This window comes from Diorhabda carinulata, chromosome 11 (assembly GCF_026250575.1).
Source record: "Diorhabda carinulata isolate Delta chromosome 11, icDioCari1.1, whole genome shotgun sequence".
Taxonomy (NCBI): domain Eukaryota; kingdom Metazoa; phylum Arthropoda; class Insecta; order Coleoptera; family Chrysomelidae; genus Diorhabda; species Diorhabda carinulata.
This window is the reverse complement of record NC_079470.1, coordinates 11,640,190-11,662,221: the sequence shown is the minus strand read 5'-3', so window position 1 is coordinate 11,662,221 and position 22,032 is coordinate 11,640,190. Positions and strand designations below refer to the sequence as shown.

At 34.0% G+C, this 22,032-nt stretch overlaps 1 protein-coding gene across 4 annotated transcripts in view; it reads right to left on the bottom strand.

The window, feature by feature from the left end:
* LOC130899657 (autism susceptibility gene 2 protein-like) overlaps positions 1-22,032 on the bottom strand; it is a 205,264-nt gene that overhangs the window by 179,665 nt on the left and 3,567 nt on the right. The gene's annotated exons all lie outside the window — the stretch shown is intronic.

Here is a 22,032-nt window from a genome sequence, read left to right as displayed (position 1 = left end):
AGCTGTGTAATGTGAAATTTTACTTCCCCAAACTTCCTTTCAATCCACAGACTAAGGTGCTTCATCAGTCATGACATACATTTACTTGTCAACCGTTGCTGCTACGTCTGAATCGTTCTAGAAAGTTCAATGATTTCCGCATCCTGTCGTCATATAACCAAGCTGCTTCTGTATACCCTCTTAAGATCGAAAGGCAAGAGATCCACGGAAATTACATCCGCTACCACACGAAAAGCCTGTGCAGAAATTGTTGGGTAGGAGCTGGCGATCCTCGGCATACCATCGTCATCTTTTTGCAGTATCTCTTCATCTTCAGAGACTATGACCGGATCTCCCCGTCATAAACAGCTGTCTTTATTTTCCTGGCCGTGGTATGTTCGGCTGTCTTACGTGTCTTCTTTCGTATGTGGTTTCGTACTTAAGGTTATCTACAAATATTTGACTTGGACTCCATCTCAATTTCGTCGATCTATGCCTGAAGTGATCTTCAGTTATCTGGTAGTTAATTAGTTAATTTGGTAGGTAATCTCCACCATCAAGATCAAATAGTTTGATATCATTTATTCTCTTAAATTTCCGTCTCCCTAGGCGAGGTGAAGCGTTTTATATGTTCAGTGTTGGTCACGCCGATTGACAGTGTCTGTCCAGCTCCATGGAGATGTCGACCATCTTCTGAATTACTCCGATTATTGATCAACTCTTTCTGAAACCGAATTTCAGGTCTGAAAGGTGTACTCCGGTTCAGTAAGTTGAAGCAAATAAATTCGTCTGTAGCAGTTATCTTTAGATCTTCTATCCATTTGATTATTTTATTTAAAACCTTATTACCAAGTGGTATATCTTATAATCCGGTCTACTAACGCTCGTGTGGGAACAATATCCTTATCAATTGTTCCCTATGTAACACTTAACATTTTACAGCCGATTACCTCTTTTTACGACGAATTCGTTAATCAACCGCCATTTAGAAAAAATGCGCTTCCTTTGCGGTTCCGATTAGTAGCCTTCGGTCTGATTTACAACTCGTTTTTTCTTGAGCACCGAAAGAATTTAATGGTCATGTTAAGTTGCTTTTGGTAGCTTATGAGTTTTTGTTCTACAAGTGCTCGATACAACGGGTATCGTGTCGTTTTTAAAAAGTACTCGTGCCCCATGTGATCTGGATATTTAGCAACGGCCTGTCACGACTTTTGCCGCTTGTTGCGTTTTTGTTCGACAGGGGCTTTCGAGATATATTACGGCACAGCTGGATAACATTAAATTATAAAATTTTACTATAGCCGCGAATTTTTTAATAGCTTACTTTGTTTTATACTTGCATCTTTACAGCGTACACAACCGGTCAAGAGTTTTTGCCCACCCTATAGTTTGCGTGATACACAACAAATAGAAACGATCGATTTTGATATTTATTATTTATTATTGAAGAACACACAGTCTCTAATTGTTGCATATTTGCATATTATCTGTAACAATTTCGGAGCCGAAATGCCTAGTGACCTCCCTGTCCAATTTGCCTCACAACTCAATCGGTTCGGGGTCAGGCAACTGTGACGGCTAAATCAGTATTTTCTTTCTTTCCAATTCTTTTCAATACTCTTTGAACAGCTTCGAGGAATGTCATATAATCGACATGTAACATCCATTCTTCCTTCAACCTACGCATTATTTGACTCAAAAACCACAAACTTCAACTAATCCCAATCTTAATATCTCTCCCGCTCTTGATTTTTTTTAGCCCACTGCAAGCTCTCGATTCTATTTTGACCTCTTAAAAAAGATTTCTCTACTGCTACCCTTCTAAAAATGTCAGATCATCTCAATCTCCTTTCCACTGTAGAAGCACTCAAAGCAAATCTCTAAATTCGTTGATCTGATCTGCTATCTTTGGGCCCGTGAGTTATCGATCACGTTTACTGGTCAACAAATACGTTCATCCTTGGTTATTGTGATTTTTCGAAGCCTACCTGAATGTTTTCTATCGCAGAAGCTTCTGGTGGATACATATTTCATCACGTTGTAATCCACGGTAAGTCGAGGTTACTTTTGCTTAGACTATGAAGACACGAGTTTCAACCGATCGTCCCTTGGCTTTACTCATTTTAAAACTTAAAGTCTGAATTTTCGAGAACGAAAACAATCCGAATACGAACTGCACAAAAAGATGTTTTAGTCCAAAAAGTCTCGCTGAGACTAAACTACAATCATAAACATCGAAGAAATAATTTACAATTAAGGAATAGTAATAAACAAATCCAGTATTGTCAGATTAGTGGAGTAGACACTTTTTAGCAAGTAATTAACTCACTCTACTTCAATTTAACTCGAATTTTTTTCGCAAATCTTTTGTTCTTTACATTTGGGGCCCATATTTGTAGGTTGTACTCAATCTACCGCTTTTTAGTATCCCGAAATCCTCGCTTGGGTTTCCTTGGTTGATTATAAATAAAATATGCAGAATTTATTGAGTAAAAACTATACATTGAACTCTGTATATTATATATTTGGGCCCGTAAGTTAATTCGAATGTTTAAACAAGTTGGCGTTATGGCCCGGATGGAATCCAGCTGTAGGTATATAGTCGAGAGTGAACTCTCTAACCGACCTTGATGGGGCCGTACTATCAGAAACCGAAGAAGAAGAAGAAGAAGAACATAGTCGACCATCACACACAGCCAACGTTGATCGCACACATACACAAACACCACAAACGAACGCCGAAGTACAAGCACAAAAAGGGCACTGACCTATTAAAAGGGTATTTCTATTAGTCAGCTGACTAGACGAAATTCCCAATGGATAAGTTTCTACACACACAATATTCCGACATGTAAATAATTGAGATTGAAATTACTAAATATCAATAAAACTAAAAATATTTAGATATAATTAACTTTTATATAATATCCAAACAACTTCAGTGTATATAAAAAAAAAACATGGTAATAAAAAGTTATTTTGGAAGAAAAGCATTCCACTCAATGACACCGTTATGCAAAAATCAAAGGAATGTGCTGCTTATATTTAAAGTCTCATTACAAGAAGAAGGAGCAATAATAGCACTAGTTGTAATTTACAAAAAGAGTACGAAAATTTGAAAATAAATAACGGCAAATAGAGGTGGATTAACGTAACTTCTCTATAGTTATAAAATCACTAAATCATTAATACGTGTGACTGACACACAGATAGCGCTGCCATTGTCAAATCCGTATGAAGTACCAACATTCAAAATACTATGTGTGAAATTTCATGACATTTCGGTTAGTCACAAAAAAGTGACAGCCATTTAAGTGAAGCTACTTTGGTTATTTTCAAAACAATTTGGTGTGTTAATTTTTCATTACTTCTTGATGGAAAATAATACTGTACAAGCTCAGCAATGGCTTCAAAATTGTTATCCGGACACTGCTCCATCGAAAAGAACCATTTGCTATTGATTTACCCGAATTTAAACGTGGTCGTACACAAACCGATGACGGTGAACGCTCTGGTCGTCCAATTGAGGAAGTTACTACGGAAAACATCAAAAAAGTCTACAAAATAGTTATTTCTGAACGTAAATTGAAATTGCGTGCGATAGCTGAGGCCGTAAAGACATCAGAAGGCAGTGTGTTTACAATTATGCATGAACATTTGACCACGAGAAAGCTTTTTTCAAAATGGGTGCCGCGTTTACTCACAGTCGATTAAAATCAACGTATTGATGATTCAGAGCAATATTTGGCCATATTTACACGTATTAAATGAGATTTTTTGCGTCGATATGTGGCAATAGTTGAAACATTGATCCATTACTGCACTCCGGAATCAAAACAATTATCATCTGAATGGACTGCAGCCAGTGAACCACGTCGGAAGCGTCCAAAGGCACAACAATCAGCTGAGAAGGTTAAGGCTTTAGTATTTTGGGATGACATGGAATATTGTTCATGCAAAATGGAGAAATAATCGCTAGCGAATACTACTAGAATTGTTGGATCGTTTGAATGCAAAAAATATTAAAAATGCCCTCATATGTCGAAGAAAAAACCACTGTTTCACCAAGACAAGGCACCGATTGACAAGACGATGGCAACGTTAGTTAAATTGAAGAAATTTCACTTCAAATTCAAATACTAGCTATTCGTTGATCTCAAAAAAGCTCACCCGCTCAAATGAGGAAGCAATTGTTGAAACTTAAGCCTATTTTGAAGCAAAAGACCAATTCTTTTACAAGCACGGCACCAAAAAGTTAATCGGAAGATTGTATTGCTTTTAAAGTTATGATAAAATCGATTTTTGCCACAAAACTGGACTTCAGGACTTGTTGAATGATGTGTTATTTTATCTTAAGGTTTTTTCGGAACGAAATCCTAATTGAAATTAGGGGCAATATTACGAGAAACTAGACACAATAATATTTGTAGGGTTGTCTTTCATGTTATGATTATCCTTCCTAGAATGTAATTTTGAATGGTGTTGTGGGTTGTGGACGCAAAATAAAACTGTCAAGACAAAACTATTTGGTAAAATTTAACTCAAACGTTTCTAAAGATAAACAAGTAATAAAAATTTTGAAATTAGAAGTAAAACAATTATTAGATAGTGTAACAATATAAAAATCTATAATATATATATAAATGAATAGGACACTCTGTATATGAGATAAAAATTTAGACAAACTATATAACATGAACAAATAAGAACATTGTTGTATAAAACAGAAGAACAAGGAAAAAAACATACAAAGAATACTACAGACACAAATAAATAAAAACCTTTTAAAATTATTAGACGTCAGTCAAAAGGTCGCGAAATGTATCCTTGGGCCGGCCCTGTCCAACTAAAATGGAATTTTAAAATTCGGCGAATTCGCGCGGCGTCTTTCACATTTTTTATGAATGGCTGAAGCGCCTTTGATGTTTCCCTTTCGAACTTTTTATTATAGCGGGCGGTTTATTTACAATATTTCTTTTAAATAATTTCTAGATAAGTCTATTTATTCATTTTGTTTCCTTTTGTTCTAGAATTTTATTTAGGTATTTAAATGATTTGCGTAAACAAAAGTAAAAGTAATCACAGGAATTGCTTAGGTGATATTTTTAAGTAAATTATTATAAGTTAAGTGTATTGTATAGTGTATAAATAAAATAAGAACTTAAGAGACAGTGTTTATTAATTCAGTATTGGGTGTGTTGACTTATAAACATTAAAAAGATGGTTGTATTGAGCCCCGAGATTGGTCTCATCAAAATTAGTAGGATTTGTTGAACCAGAGATGTTTTTACTTTTTTGTTCTTATTACGTTCTCGACACTCATATTCATGCTGGTATATTCTGGTTTTCAAGTACTGTTTAGTCATACCGATGTAACTCTTATTGCAATCTAAACATTTTATTTTTTAAATCACATTGAAATGCAGTATATTTTGTGATTAATATATTTGATGATCCAAACGTTTTCAAAGATCAATTCCCATCTCTAACATCGTGGAAAATAAAGACGAGAACCGTTCGCAAATTACTTCTCAACCTTTTCCGTCTCTCTCTTCCTGTTCTATACTAACTCCCTCTTTTTTTTTTATTTCTGTGAATAGGAGTTGAGAGCACGGTTGAATTTATTATAGTAAAGATACATTTTCGTTCGTTTATGTTTTAGTATTCTTGGAAATACGCTTGTAAATGTATTAGTATTCTACATGGGTTATTTACCGTAAAAGGCAGATACAGAAGTATTATCAGATGTATAAAATGTTTCGTCTTGTGTAGTGGATTCAATCACAAATAATTAAAAAATAAAAGTGCTCTTTTATTTTTTAATTATCCAATTTATCTTACTAGCTAACCCGGCGAACATAGAAGAAATAAATGAACTGATTTTGGATTTTGTCAAGTTCAATTTTTCATTAGGATGATAAATACAGAAAATCTTTTTTCGATAATTTCCAATTGTTGTTATATAAAACAAAAACTCGCCCTGTACGTATTTGAAGACAGAATCGCATAAATTGAAGTTTGCAATTTGCCATCTGTCATACAATTATTACTGCCGCCTATAAAAATGTGACCTAAAAACGTGAAAGTGTGAAACTAACAATAAATCACCGAAGTCATATTACATTTTAATTTTTTCTCATTACTAATAATGAATAGCAATCAAGACGTGCTGTCATAATTAACGGGTATATTAGAAAAGGAACGGTAATTTGATTTGGCGAAACAAAAGGAAATACATGTAATTATCCAAGCGGAAACTTTTAGGTTATGTTTATTTTATGCTCAAGTTGGTATTTTACGTCATGTCTCGGTTAATTAAGAATTCCAACTAATACTTTAAATAATAGATTTATCCTAATTAACACCATGTACACTTCAGGATTAGTAATTTAAGACCATATGGAAAATAGGGTAATTTTATACTTTCGCGGTACCCTCGTTTTTTGGCTTTAGAAAATCGAAAAATCATCCGATTTCGATGAATTTTTTTTTAAATAAAAAGTTATATTGGTTAAGTGTGCTAAAAGTGCTAAAAATTTTTTCCAAAATGTGTTTTCTTTGTTGGGTCAGGTATTTCTGATACCTCGTACATACTTACTGTGCGCTGCATTGATTTTATGAGGCGTATTGTTTACTTTCGTTCGATTGCTGCAAAAAAAATGGCATCATCTTCAACGAAGATATTAATAAGGAAACCTCACCTCTCAAAAATCAAAAATAGCTTTTGAACAGACTTGACAAGTGGATAGTTTCTTATATTGAGAAGAAGAAAGAAGCTTTTTGTACTAACTACTGCTAACAGATTTGCATCAAGAGAAAAAAATACATTTATTAGAAGAAAAAAGGTTGTTGTAAGTGTTCAAATTGATACAATTCTTAATAAAAGCATTTACGACAAAGTTTCTCAACGGAGAGACGGATCTGGCGAAAGAGTTTCAATTTAAAAAACGCGGTCCTCGAGAAGGACCCATAGGAAGAAATCAAAGGGTGTCAGGTCATATGTCCGTGCGGGATATTATCTATCCATTCTCCAAAATGAACATTAAGGTACTCCCTTGTTGGACCGTTGTCCATTTACCCACGGAAATCTTCGAGCACGAGACCTTCCGCATGAATACCTGCCGATTTTTCGAGAGCATTGCCTGACTTATGAAGACCTCTGTATTTTATTTGCTGCCATACACTTTCACTGCACTTTCTAGCCCCAAACAGTATTTTTTCTAGTTTCTAGAAACCAGAGAGGAAACTAACAAAACGAAAAGCATGCTTCGTGTAGCCGAAGTGAAAACGCTCAGCACTATAGTGGGAAAAACAAGATTAGATCGAATCAGGAACATTGACATCAAGGAACAAAGAAAAAAAAACTGGTACGCCCACGTGAGAAGAATGGAAGAGAGTAGACTGCCACGCATCGTACTTGAATGGAACCCGGTCGAGCACCTAAGAGATGGATGGACAGCAGGCAGTCCACCTTCCAGTAACTGATACAGAGAAACCTGCAACTCTAACATGAGATCTTAAAAATGAATAAGAAGAAGAAGAATAGTATTTTTTGAATCCCAACTAATTATGGTCGCATTTAGTTTGGATTTCCGACTTTCTACTGTGGCACCAATTGATAAACGATATATCTAGCTTTGACGGCAATGTTCTGTATATTTCTATAGGAATATTAATTTTCCTCTTCCCAATTTTTCGTTGTTTCCATTATAGTAAGTACAAACATCTTTTTCTTTCTCGGAGTTCACATAAACAAGTGAAACGTAACTCGTTTCAAATATTTATTTACCAGCTAATTAAGATTTCAACGCCTGCTCGAATAACAAACAAAGTTGCCACCGTAATTCAAGCATTGGTTTATCTATTCGAAATCTGGCAACTAATTATGTGGTTTATTTTAATTCAAACAAATGAGAGTCGAGTCGACCGAAGAACATACTACAATGACAAAGACAAACAACAAAACCGTGATCGTTTTATTGCTTGCTAAACAATTTTCTGGGATGTTGCCAAATGTGTTTATTGTACGTAGTCTCTATTAAATATTGTGAAATTATTAATGATAAGTTTATTAAATCACATTATTGAGAATTTTTATACCAGACTTGGTTAGTATTTATGTAACTTACAAACATACTTTACGAAGATAAAAACATTCGTATCGAAATTGCACTAGATGTTGATGCTGTGATAATGAAAAAAAGTCTTCTCGTACCGCAAGTTTCGGATCATTTCCACTTTTTAATTCAACTTGTCTTATTTGGTCTAGACATTTCTTTCTTAGTCTTTATTCCTTCTTTCTCCTTATAAAGTTTCAAGTGTAGTATGAACACACCCTCTTTTATCAATTTCATTAACTGCCTACTAATTGTCGTCGCCTTGCCGCAATCCCTCCAAAGTTTTCTTCTTTATGCACTCAGGATTTCCTTTACGTTTTTTCATTTCTTTCCTCTCTCCTTTTACTTATGTCGGATGACCAGAAGTCTTCTTGTCATAGTTTACAACACTATCCATTAATTTTCCTCATCTTCCTCAATTCTTTGCCTACAGTTTTTCTATCACATCTATTCTTTTCTTTGTTTTCTCCTTATACATATACCTTTTAACATATCAGATGAGCCTAGTTCCTTTTGGACCAATTTCTTTCATATTCTACTCATTTTTCTCGTCCTGCCCAAACCCTCAAAATTTCTCGTTTCTTGCCTACAGTTTCTACATTATATCTATCCATTTCTTTATTCTTTGGTCCTAACTATACTTTTTACACGGCGGATGAGGGTCCTAGTTTCTCTAGGATCCACATCTTTCCCTGCCTACTAATTTTTATTGCCTTTCTCAATCCCTCCAATGTTATTCTTTTTTTTTACCTCCTGTTTTATATTTTTTAACATATCAGATAAGTCTGGTTCTTTTTGTACCTTCTTCTTCCACATTCTACTCATTTTTATCGTCCTACTAAATTCCTCCAAGGATTTATTGTTTGTAAACAGTTTCTACATTACAACTACAAATTTCTATGTTTTTTTTTTCTTCTTACGCATTTTTATACTGTGAATGAGGGACGTAGACTTTCTACGACTCATTTCTTTCACTGTTCCTAAAATTTCCAACGTTTTCCTTCCTTTGGTTCACTGTATCTTCATCTCATTTAACCATTTTTTGTTTTTTCCTCTCATTATACGTTATTTAATTGTTTTATAAGGATTCCAATTATTTCTCTTTCTTTTCGTACCAAGTTTCTTTCTTAAAATTATCCATTTCTCATTGGAGTTATTTTCGTCTTCTCCAATTACACAATTGAGCCCCGTTTATTCCCAATTCTTGCACAGTCTTATGTTTCCTGTCATCTCCGTCAATTCCTCCATGGTTTCTTTTTCTTTTTGTTCTTTCTCTTCGTGTTTAATGTAATTTCTTATCTCGTTAGAGCGTCTGATTTAATTCATGCGATATATCCATATCAATTGATCTGTTTTTGTTAATTTTTTCTCTTCTCTTCGTATATATCATCGTATATAATCGTTTTCTATTATGTTCCATTTCGTTAATGTATTTCAATATTTCATCGATTATTTCGGCGTCTAATCCATGTGATTTAATATACTTTTAATTGTTCGCCCAATTAAATTTTTATTATCTGTATATGTCCGTTGATTTTAATGTTTGTTAGATAAAAAAGAAGTAACTCACTTAGTTGTTACGTCTGTTTTTTCATCAACAACAACAAGATACATAAACGAGACCACTCTTAAATCAATCGTTCCAACTTTAAACCTTTTAGCTCTCCGTATGATGTATTAAATGATAAAACACCCTCGAAGAAAGAGATCATGACAACATAAATAAAACAGAAGAGCAAGAGCATCGAGTCGTGTTTGTTTAGACGACGACGAGACTCACAAATATCTTAGTGGGCCATTTGTTATCGAAGTGAAGACGATACGAAAATAACGAAACGTCTATTTCCCATGTCGAATAATTTATATTTGAAGAAAAAAGAAATTTTCGAATTTATTTCATTCGATAGAAGCATAATGAATATTTTATTAAGACATTGATAAAATTGACTTGGAACATGAAACTGTATCACAACCCCTTACGCTCCTTTTTATATTAAAAAGTAAATAAATAATCCGGCGTAAGTTCGCAAATACCATTTTAAAAATTCATAAATTTTATAGGTCACTGGAACCAACGACGACGACGACGACGACCGTAAGGCATAAACAAGTTTGTCATATGGCCCATTAAATCGCGGCACAAATCCACATTATGTTTTAGGGGTTAACACACGCATGAAACGTCGACCATCCCCTCGAGATAGGAGTAGGAGATATAAAACCACCCTTTATTCAACCCTTTCGTGTTTAGTGTTTGATCGTCCTTAATAAGTTATAAGTACGTGCTTTGCTTTTGTGCTGATAACCGTAAAATGTACGAATTTAGAGTTTCGTTCGATTTACACTAGTTTAATGTTGTTTATATTTTAACATTCTTCCTATTTATGTATGAAAGAGTAATAAAACTTACTTTCTAATGCAAAACTTACGATCATTTCAAATTAAGAATAATCCGAAGAATATTTCGTAGACCGATGCGTAACGTGACATCGTCTGCGCTAGACGACAAAATAAAAGGAGGTTTGGATTGATCACAAACCATGTGCATTAAAGATTAAGTAGCCTTATCATAAGATTTTTTTCAATAAGATTAGAAATTTGATTTTTTTAATCCCACGGATGTGTTCCCAACAAATTTCACCGAAAATTAGTAGGTCCAAGTTATTCAATTCAGTTTAAGCCGGTGCCACACGATGTGTCCAATGCTTACAACGTTGGACGCTGGTATGATTGGACATATCGTGTGGTAGTGCGCATGTCAATCGATGATGACTCGCGTCAAAGAAGTAACCAGCATTGGAACTTGTGATGCTGTTCACTGCTTTTTTGCAACGTTTCCATTTCTTTTGGTAACGTTCCTGCCTTCGTCCAATGTTCAGCTAAAGTTGGGAGATGAAAGTTTTTGACTCGATTCGAAATAATAAGGTTTCGTCGCTAGAAAAAGGACTCCTGAAAGTTTATTTTAACAGAAAGTAGGAATATTGTAGTCAAAAAATTATCAAAAGACTATAAAAGACATGAGAAACCAAACAAGAATTTTATTTAGATCAAACTTAGATCAACGACGGATAATAACCAAATAAATTTTGTCACGTTCACTTGGAGCTCACGCTCATCAATGTATGACGATGTTTTCTAAATCCATCGACATAATCGTCATATAAGCTCCGTCCGCGATAGACAATTTGGACACATTCCGAATGTATTCTGAATATCTTCTGGACGTGTCAAATGCGCATGCTTTGTTCAGAATATGTTTTGAACATACATTCCTCCACGAACGATTTACGAACCTCTAAAATTACAATTTGAATTCAAAACTAGATAGGAGTATAAAACGTATACCTGTAATTAATTGGGCGAAGGTTTATTCTTGATACTTTTATAGTTAACTATCACAAGAAGGATGCGCCAGATTAAAAATCCTTACCCAAGTCCGACGTATTCAGAGCACGTTCGGAATTCGAAATCTGGATTTAAAATACCTAAACATGGAATTTCAAACTGCGCATGAATCTGGTAATAGAATATGTTCCGGATATCTACGGCGAACAAAGCTATAGCCTCCAATAGAGCAAAGGACAGCAGTTGTGGTAAAAACTATTATCATACGTCGTTTTGTGGGTTCCGTCCAATTTTGTTAACAAGGGCTCTAAATTTACTTCGGGTTTTGAGTTTTTCTGTAGCCTTGATGATTCCCACACGTCTGCCTCTTTTTCTTTTGGACGTTTTATCAAATTTGATGCTTATCCGGTTATGTTTATTGATGGTTTCCAATCCATCTTCATCTTCAAAACAAATTTGATTGATACGAGTTTTGATATGTACTAATTATGCCGTCTAAATTGATCTGATTGAACTGGTCATGTTTAGTCCAAGTAAGTATATAGCCTTGCACGTGATTTCCCTTTGTTGATAATAGATGTCAATCGGGAAATCAAGTTCCTCCAGTTTTTCAAATAAATTCCAGTTGATCTGTTACAAAATTGGGGACAGCACGCATCCCTGTCTCACTTCCTTTCCTATTTGTCCTTCTTGATGTATCCTGGCTGTGCAGTTGTTATAATTTTTCTATTACTTCGCTATTTATACAGTCAGTTGCTTCGGGAATACTATAAAATTTAATCAGTATTCTTATCACTGACGTAATTTGATCAATGATATAGTTACCACTTCTGAATCCAACTTGGATTAGTGATTATTATTTCCAGAATAACTCTAACCATGACCTTACTCGCTACGTTCAATAGCGTCATAAGTGGTTAGTTTTTTTTTGTTTCTCGATCATATAATCGATAATCGATTTTTATTTTTCATTCGTAACTCGATGTAAGCCACTCATACTACGTTTCCGTAATTTTCCGCAATCTTTATGATATTATAAATGTTTTGAAAGGTAATTCGCGCTAACATAATCGATTTTTAGTACATTCAACTTGGAATTAACGAAATACGTTTTTCATTCAACCGATTTTATCTTTTATATTGATGGTAAACTGTTACATATTTCGTAATATAATCGATTTTTTTGTTGATATTCATTGCACGCTAACACGCTAACTATACCAAGTCCCAGACTACCATTAATATAATTAAGATAGTGAATTTTAAGAAAGGAAATAACCATTTATTTAAGTAAACATTCACGTGGAGTGTTAATAATTTGAAAAAATAAATAAATTAGCGACGTACAAACTACTTGCACGTATGTATAAATACAGAACCGGCTCAGAACAAAATTTTTATATATAATCATATGATGTAATCGTTTTTTAGATTAATACGAGAATTGTTATCTATATTTTTAGTATTGGCAACACTGTTTATGAATGTTATTGACATTTATGGTGTTACCTTTGTTGTACATAACCTCAACTACAACATAATATCGTTATTTGAATACGATTAAACACGAAATTGATTTGAACGCTTCTGATTTTTTAGATTCTCAGAGGTTTTCGCTTATTGAATAACCTTAGCAGCTCTTAACAAAATTACAGGCGCGGGTTTTCGAAATTTTGGAACTTGAAACTCGACAAAATTTTGAAACGCGAATAACTCGAAAACTAAGAGGAATTCGAAAAAAACTGCCCGAATAAAAAATGTAGAGCACAAAATTTTCTATACAAAAAGTCTCCAGTCATTTTTTCGTTGAGTAAATTTCTCTCAATGCCGAAAGCCGGAGCATCAGCTCGCGAATTTTCGCCAGTGCGAATTCAAGCCAATTTACGGTCCAGGCGCACATGGAAACTGTTCTAACACTTGGAAAACTACTTCGTTTTCAAAAAATCAAAATACATCATGATGGTTAATATGTTTGAGCTTTCAAACCCATTTTATGATGGAAAATCCTGGTAGTTTTCGAGTTATCCGCAATTCAATATGTTTTTGAGTTCGTGACGCATATTACAGTGAAAATTTTGAGGTTAGGAAAAAATGCTTAAAGGCCAATCTGTAGACAAATTTTGTGCTGTATATTTTTGAGTGTATAAACCCATTTTAAGGTGAAACTTTTGAGGTTAGGAACAAATACCTGGGATACTTCTTCGTAGAGAATTTCGTACTATACATGGCAGTTTTTTTCGAGTTATTCGCGTTTCAAAAATTTGAGTTTCAAGTCTCAAAATTTCGAAAATACGTGCTCGTAATTTTATTATAAGTTGCTAGACTTATTCAGTATCCCAAAACCTCCCAGAATCTAGAAAATCAAAATCGCCTAATTTGCCTGTACTATATCCCTTGTCGTTTATTCAAAAGCGCAATCTTTTTGTAAAAAGCTATTAATTTACAGGGTGATTTGTGAAATTGTACCTCATTTGAATGGATAACTAACTTCCTAGATCTCAAAATTCTGAAGAATTGTATCATTTCTCGACGAAAATTTGGTTTCTACGCAAAAAATGATCCAACAATGACTTTGTACTTCGTTGTCGATCAATAAAAAATCATGTTATTCATATTTTATGAATATCTATATAAAAATATTCATCTGACCCTATTGAATCGACTATTTGTGACGTTAACAACATATTTAACCGTACAAGGAAGAAAAAAAGGTTAACATTTACATACATGTGCTAAATAACACCTCTCTTAAAGCAGATCTATATAGAAACGACAACATAAATCAAAACCTTGAAGGCAGAAATACTTCTTCCGTTTTGTGCTTGGGATTTAAAGCCGAATTTTATCGTTTCACGCCAGAATAAAAACAATATTAAACGTTCTCGAACTTATTTAATTTTATCTTATCTTTTTCGATTGAAACCGAACGATTTTCTTCACATTTTACGTTTCAGTTCCATCATTCTCTTAGATTTGTCATTTGTCGTTACGGTAAACAGAATGAAAACAAACATGACGTGGTCATAAATGTCAAAAATAGTTCAACTGTGATAAAGCACACAATGATCGTGCTTGTACGTCGAAGTTAAGCAACTTTCTACAAAAATATAACCTCACTTTTCGAGTGTAGTTTGTAGTTACAGATACCCTGTAAAATGACTTATCTGAGTGAAATGCTGATTTGAATTTGAACGTGCTTATGAATGTTTATATAACGAACACTCGGATGGATACAAGAAAACTAAAATTTAGCACAATATAGGGAATCATTTTCCGATTTGAAAATTCCATAACAAAACTGATGGTTAACTTCCAGATTTAATCGATAATCAGGTTTTCTTAATGACTGTTTTGTTGAATCTCTCCTCAATAAGTTTAAAAGTTGATTATTCGTTGATTAATTATGATATTAAACATGCACTTTTAAGGTTATGTTTACAAACGAACCAGCGTCATTTTTGCGTTCATTCTGTGCCGTTTTCAATTCGGGGTGTATTTTTGACATTTATGAACGTTTACAGCACGTTATGATCGCGTTCAATCTGTGTACCGCTTCAAACTTATTGATGATTTTATGGAAATGAAACTAACTTTTTTGAAATTTTTGAAAGAAAAATAAAATTTGACGTTACGACTTTTCTTTAAGTCTTTATCAAAATATTTTGAGAATCATGAATACACTGTTCAAAATATATGTATTTAAATTGAGTCTAAAATATTTTTCAAAATAACTATGTAATAAAGAACGTTAACATTGTGAAAAAACACCACACAGCAATGGGCAAGGGAAAGGGGTCATGGGAAAGGCTAAAGGCAGGAAAGGAGGGGTCCCAAAAGGACTATAATAGGACCAAGTGGTATGGACGGCCCTTTATAAAGGACGAAGTCGAAGAATTTCTAGAAATACTTGTGAGGTGTCAGTTTTAGGAATATTTTTGATACAAAAAAGTGGGGAGGTATTGTATAAGTTGATATTTTTGGGAAGAAAGTGGTAAAAAGCAGTGAACAGGATTGGAGGAAACTTGAGCAACATATGAACAGAAAAGATAATCTTCTTAAATATAGAGGTGGCTCATTAGCTTTAATATAGAGACTGGCAGCGGATATGGAGGGGAAGGCAAAAAGACAGAAGCGAAAAGTGGTGCTGGGATGTTAGACTTGGGATCAGAAATAATTATGACGTAAACTATTTAGAGTAAAATAAATTATTGTCATATACGTAGTAATCAAACATGAACAAATTTCAAATGAATTTTCTTAATAATAATTTTCGATATTACAAAAAATGAAAGTACCCCCCACCTCTGAGCACATTCGTATTTTGTAAAATACCTCGTATACCATTGAATTATGAGCGTTATGTATATTTAACAATATTCCTACGACTCCTACTCGATCTTATTTTAATACCGATCGATTTCGATTCTAATTGATTATATTGATACGGTTTGTATTACTCGGTAGGTGATTATAATCAATTTCAATTAAGATACCGAAGCTTCTACGTGTAGTGTGCCTCGCGGGCTCAGAACGACCGTCTTTACGTTCCCCATTAGAAATTGTTTATGGGAAAAATGGAAAGATCGCACACAAAAACGCCCTCTACTTCATAGAATGCGGCGACAGTTAAATAATCTTGATACTCCTAACATTAACACAAAGTCTATTCTTTGATACTCCATTGACAACCTCCCTTTTTTGTCTTCTTCTATTCTTTCTCTTCGATACGATAGTGAATCGGTGTCGTTATTAAATCTATCTGGATAGCCTCAATGCTAGATATTATAAAAGATGCAGACCCCATTCCTTTTGTATCGTCTGGTTGGGCTGATATTTCATATATGTCTTATGAACGAAAAGATCCCTCGAAACATCGAGGGTCTCTCTCTAACCCTCCGTCGGTTCTGGGTTGAGTAGCTGCTCGCCCACTTCTTATTGACCAATTTACAAATTAATTATGCGAGAGGATTCCACGCCGTACGATTACTACAGACGTCAATACTTTTATTTTGAAATGTAAAATCGCTCAGATTTAAATGCAAATCCCCGAAGAATTGGCAAGTTGATTAATTGCCGATTCTCATTTCGGAAAATTGTATCGTGGATACACGGTATTATTTCATTGTCATTGTTTTTTATCGTATTATTGGATCATGTTTAGAATTACACTTTGAACTTACGGAATGATCAAATCAATATAATAAACCAAGTCCTTTCTACCCTAGATTGAACCCTTTGGATCATTTTAATTTATGTTGATTTGGCACGTCTTCAAAATCGGTTTCCATATAACCAGCCGAAAATCAATACCGACGGGTCTTTGGGATGTCGAAATAAGCCACGTGGGCAGGCTAGAGTTTCGTTCGTTATCGGAATTAACCAGACAAATCGCTTCACCAACTAAGAACGGCCATGCACCACCACCCACCGAATCAAGAAAGAGCTCTCAATCTGTCCGCAGGATCCACTCCTGGTGGTGCCCTTGCGTCAATTCCTTCAAGTTTCAGCTTTGCAACCATCCTTTCCCCGGAACCCAAAAGCTTTGGTTTCCCGGAAGCTGCCCGCCGAGTCATCGGAGGAACGTCCGTGGATCGCTAGCTGGAATCGTTTATGGTTAGAACTAGGACAGTATCTTGATCAATGAAAGCGTTTTTGGCAAATGCTTTCGCTTCGACCTCTAACGTCGCAATACGAATGCCCCCATCCGTTCCTATTAATCATCACCTCGGGGTTTCGAAAACCAACAAAATAGAACCGAGGTCCTATCCCATTATTTCATGCAAGTTATAGGAAGCTTTATAGATTGGAATTTTCTTAAGCTGGAATTTTTGGAACCGTTGATGATATTCATACTGAACACACTGTTTGCACTATTACTACACCAACTGTCCTAACGCACGTTTCGATAAGACTGAAGTTAAACTAAAACCTATTAACTCGATTTACCTGTTATATACTAAAATTTTCGACCAATAAATATTTTCCTACGAAAAATAATTTCAGGAAGATAACCTCCTTGTCGGTAATTTTCATATTTATGCCTTAACTACTAAACTATAGAGTGGACGCCCACTCTATAGCTGAGTACTTGAAGAATTCCCGCCGAAAGAGATTTTCCTTCTGGAATCATTACGCTGGAGGAGGTTTTTTGGTGGGAATATTTAGTTTGAAATAGGTAATAGGTTTTATTTTACCTTCAGCCTCTGATGCCGTTAACTTTCGCAAGTTTCAGAACAAAAAATCACTTCTTCAATAGTAGAAGCAAGTTTGTGTATACATTGGAAACAGACTGAACACACTATTTACACTACCCCTACACCCACAATTACACTGTCGGAGTGTAAACCTTTTACCTTCAGTCTCTGAAGACGATAACTTGGTTATCGAAACGCGCGTCAAACAGTGTAATTGTGAGTATTGGTGAAGTGGTAATGTGAACAGTGTGTTCAGTAGAATTTTGTTGGATATTGAGAGTTTCTATTTGACAAAACTTGATGTCTACATTGTCTAATCTATTTTTGTTTTTGCCAGGCGAAATTCTGGTCGCGTTGTGAAGTTGATCTATCTAATGTTGTTGATCTATGTTCGCCATTTGGTTTACCATTCATTGAGTGAGTCAAGGTGATTGTGCAGGATGAAACGTCGAGCTTTTTTAATCAAAACGTCTACTAGTAAAATATGGCAACGTTTAATTTTAGTTGTCCAATGTTCCAAGTATTTGTTTTTTTACGTTTACGTGGTTTTATAAATTCCATTTATTTTGTCCAATACATTGATTGATTGGTAATTACAAAATACCAACATGCAAAATTATGTAACAATTCACGTTCGTGCTTTCCGTAGATATACGTAGACCCATTATCTTCCCAGTCTTTTTTACGTATGAAAAAATGTGATCTCGCGTGTCGATGGGTATTTTTTCGTGTTCGGAATCGTACTCTGAATAGGCGTGTATTTTCATGGTTAGATAATTCAATTTAGTTCTACTAGATTTGAGTAAAAATATATATATAACTAATTATTACTCCCGTTTTACGTTTCAACTATTTTAATTAAAACGTTTTAGAACTAAAAGCACGTGAATAATTGATACGTCAACATCATAAACCTTTTCTTGAACCTCACAATTTCTAAATCTATGAGATATGAAGTGAAATGAAGTTCGTTCTTGTTAAGTAGCAGACTTTAAATAAAGGTGGACACTTTAATGGAGACCTCGAGAATCTGAGGGATTTCAAAGTAGACCATAACGCTGATGTGGTAAACTATATAAGAAAATTAAAAGGTAAAAACTGGGAGAAAAAAGCAGAGACAGATAAAAATAGTAAAATAAAAAAGAGCCTTACAGCTCGGAGTTATTAAGTAGCTGAAAAAGAAGAATAAACAACAATGACTAGTAACCTTATCTTGTGGTTTTCTCAATATTAGAACTTTTCAATTTTTGGATAGGGGAAAGCGGGACACCTTTCAACATGGGGTACATTTCAACAATTTGAATTTTTTCGTCTATAATACTGCTCAGAGATTGGTCAATAAGTCGGCCAATACCCTTTCTTTATGGACAGCGGGTGGTATATGGATGACTTTTCCAGTGGATTTATCTTCAATCCAAGAAAAAATTACGCCCAAGACTTTAAAACTTGATTTAAAAAATATTATCTTAAAAATATCTAGTAAATTATTGATTTTAAAATAAATTTGATTTCCCACTCTCCCCTAGAGCCAAAATTCACATCTGTTGAGTATGCTTGTCTCAACATCTGAAGGTATACTGGTTGAAAAATATGCAGTTTAAATTTTTACTGCTAGTATAGCATTGAAATTTTCAAATTTTATATGAGGTTCATATAGCTATAAAAAAATTTGAAAAAAAGTCAACTTTGCTTAATAGAGACCCTTTAAATCAGTGTTTCCAAAGGTGGATCCCACGTCCCACAATGGGGCAATTTGATTGTTAACCTTTTCACTGCAAGTATGACTTTATAAGTAATTTCTGAATTCATTAGAATGCACAGAACATTCGTCTAAACCATATATGGCCCGCGGGCCGTTTCCGGCCCCTGCCTGGGCCGTATCAATAAGTCCCGCGATCGCGATGTGTCACAGAAAGAAGAATCGTGTTTTTTACAGCTTTTAGACTTCATTCGATTCCTCTACGGATGTTTTAAATACTCTTACTCTCAAGTCTACGGATGTTTATATGATATTTCAGACCATTTTTTTTATTTTTTATCTGGCCCCCCTACGAATTCAATATTTGATATATGGCCCTCTGCAAAATTGAGTTTGACACCTCTGGTTTAGACCTACTAAAATGGGGCAAAGTCAGGAAAGCCTCACTGGCCCGACTATAGAAAGGCGTCGCAGTGAAAATATTAATAAGGGCAATTCCAAAGTGGACCCGACACAAGTTTATCTCTTTTGCTCTGGATGCCCAATTCAATTATTGGCACAAGATCAAACCATCAACTCGGTGTTTCGCATCGTCAAGACAACTTCCCTATGGCCGATGTTTTAAAATTTTTCTAAGTAACGCAGTATCTGTTAACAATCGATAGTAAAGCATTTGGAAAAACAGTTTCATTGGCTCCAAATGTGTTATCATTGTCATCCATCGGATTATTCTATCAGTTGATTTGAAAGGGAGGTTTTTTGATCTAAAATAATTTCATTTCCATCATATTCAATATGCAGTATAAAGAAGAACTTCCAGATTTGAAAAACGAATCAGTTGAAACTGTATATTTAATATAAAAGGAGCAGGAAACTGTTGCTACAGTTTCCATCCATCTTCGTAGTTAGATTAATGCGGATTTAGTGCTGTGAGTGTAAAAAAAAAGAAATCGGCTGGATATAACACAACTAGGATACCGAAGCTGGCTAAATCGGAACCTAATATCAATCTCTGCGCAGCTAGCACTAAACGTATCTCATATTAAGATGAAATGATGTAGAAAAACTATTTGGAATTCGAACGTCAGTTTTTCATTATATGTTTTAAAAATTTAGTTTGTATCGTTAATAGTTTTTTTAAATGTGTTATTTAAGTTTCTTAAGGAACATTTCAATTTATGGATTTTAAAATATATATGATATAGGGGAACATAAAGGTAGGGAAAAACTGCTTTGAATGTTATATGACTTATCCTGTATATTATCGCTTATTATAATTTGAATTATTCAGTGACAAAAATTAATTGGACAATTAGGTATCCAATTTCAAGTTGACGAGTTAGTAATTTTTTACTTGACGTATATTTTTACGATATCATATAATCGTAAAAAACTCTTTATCTCGAGTGGATTTTAATTTCTGTGATATGCAAATTTTCTAAAATAAAAATCCATTTAAAATCAGGTTCACCATCGATTTTTTAGCATTTAACTAAACGTGTCGGCTAGATACTCAATGGGTTATTGACTTTAAAAAAGATAGTGAATTCCAAAATTTAACGTTAAGAAATATTTTATGCTTCGATAATTTCTATTGAAAATAAAAGACAGTCTCACGAGACTTACACATAACATAAGATTTATTTAATTAAATTTCTTATAGTTATTAAAACTTCACTCATATTGACTCTATGAAAATACACTTTTTAAACCACCACTATACCAACACTCACAATTATTCTGTCAGACGCGCGTTTCGATAACCAAGAGATCGTCTTCAGAGACTGGAGGTGATCTAAAATCTAACGACTTGACTTACCTGTTTTATACTACATTTTCTCATCAATAAACCTTCTCCCGAGAAAATTAATTACAGCGGGAAAAACTCCTGTAAGGAATTGGCTACCCTTACATCTAGCAATTTCAATGATCTCAAATGAATCCAACAATTTATTATTGGATACATTTTTTAACAATTTTACGTTATTAATATTTATGTAATGATAATATGATGACAATAACGGATCTCTTAGTCTGCCCAATTTACTTTCTGTCACAATCACCACAGCTAATTTCATATATTCTTTTCTATTAATTAAAACTACCCATTGCTTCATCTATATTCTTAAATGTCTTACTTTTTAAATTAAATTTTTTATACACGAATTAAAACTTATGAACACACATCAAAAAGGTATTAGGACATTCATAGTTTTTGAAAAATTCAAAAAAGAAAGAAAAGGTGTGCCAGGTTTTTAAAACATGGTGATTCCTATTTAAATAAAAATAATTTTGTGCCTTTTGTGTTTTATAGGTGGAACAGATACTTTTTAAAAATTATTTCATATTCAACATTTAACCATCAAAAATTCCTTGAATGACTTTTGCTTTGATGACCTCACTAAGTGGTGAATTTTGATGAGACGTGTGCTTATTGCAATATCAATGTTCATATTTAAAATCGTTTAATCATACTTTTGCATTAAACTTTTCAAAACCTTTTCACATGGTACACATTAAAATGATTGAATCATTAACGCTTATTTTAAACATCAAATCCCTTTGAGTATTTTGAATTTTTAGTTATAAATATAAAATGGAAGATCAAGCAATAATAATAATTTTTTCAAGTCCAAAAAATTTCAAAAATTTGTCGATTCAGGATTACAGTAACACTTCTAAATTTAGTAAATATACC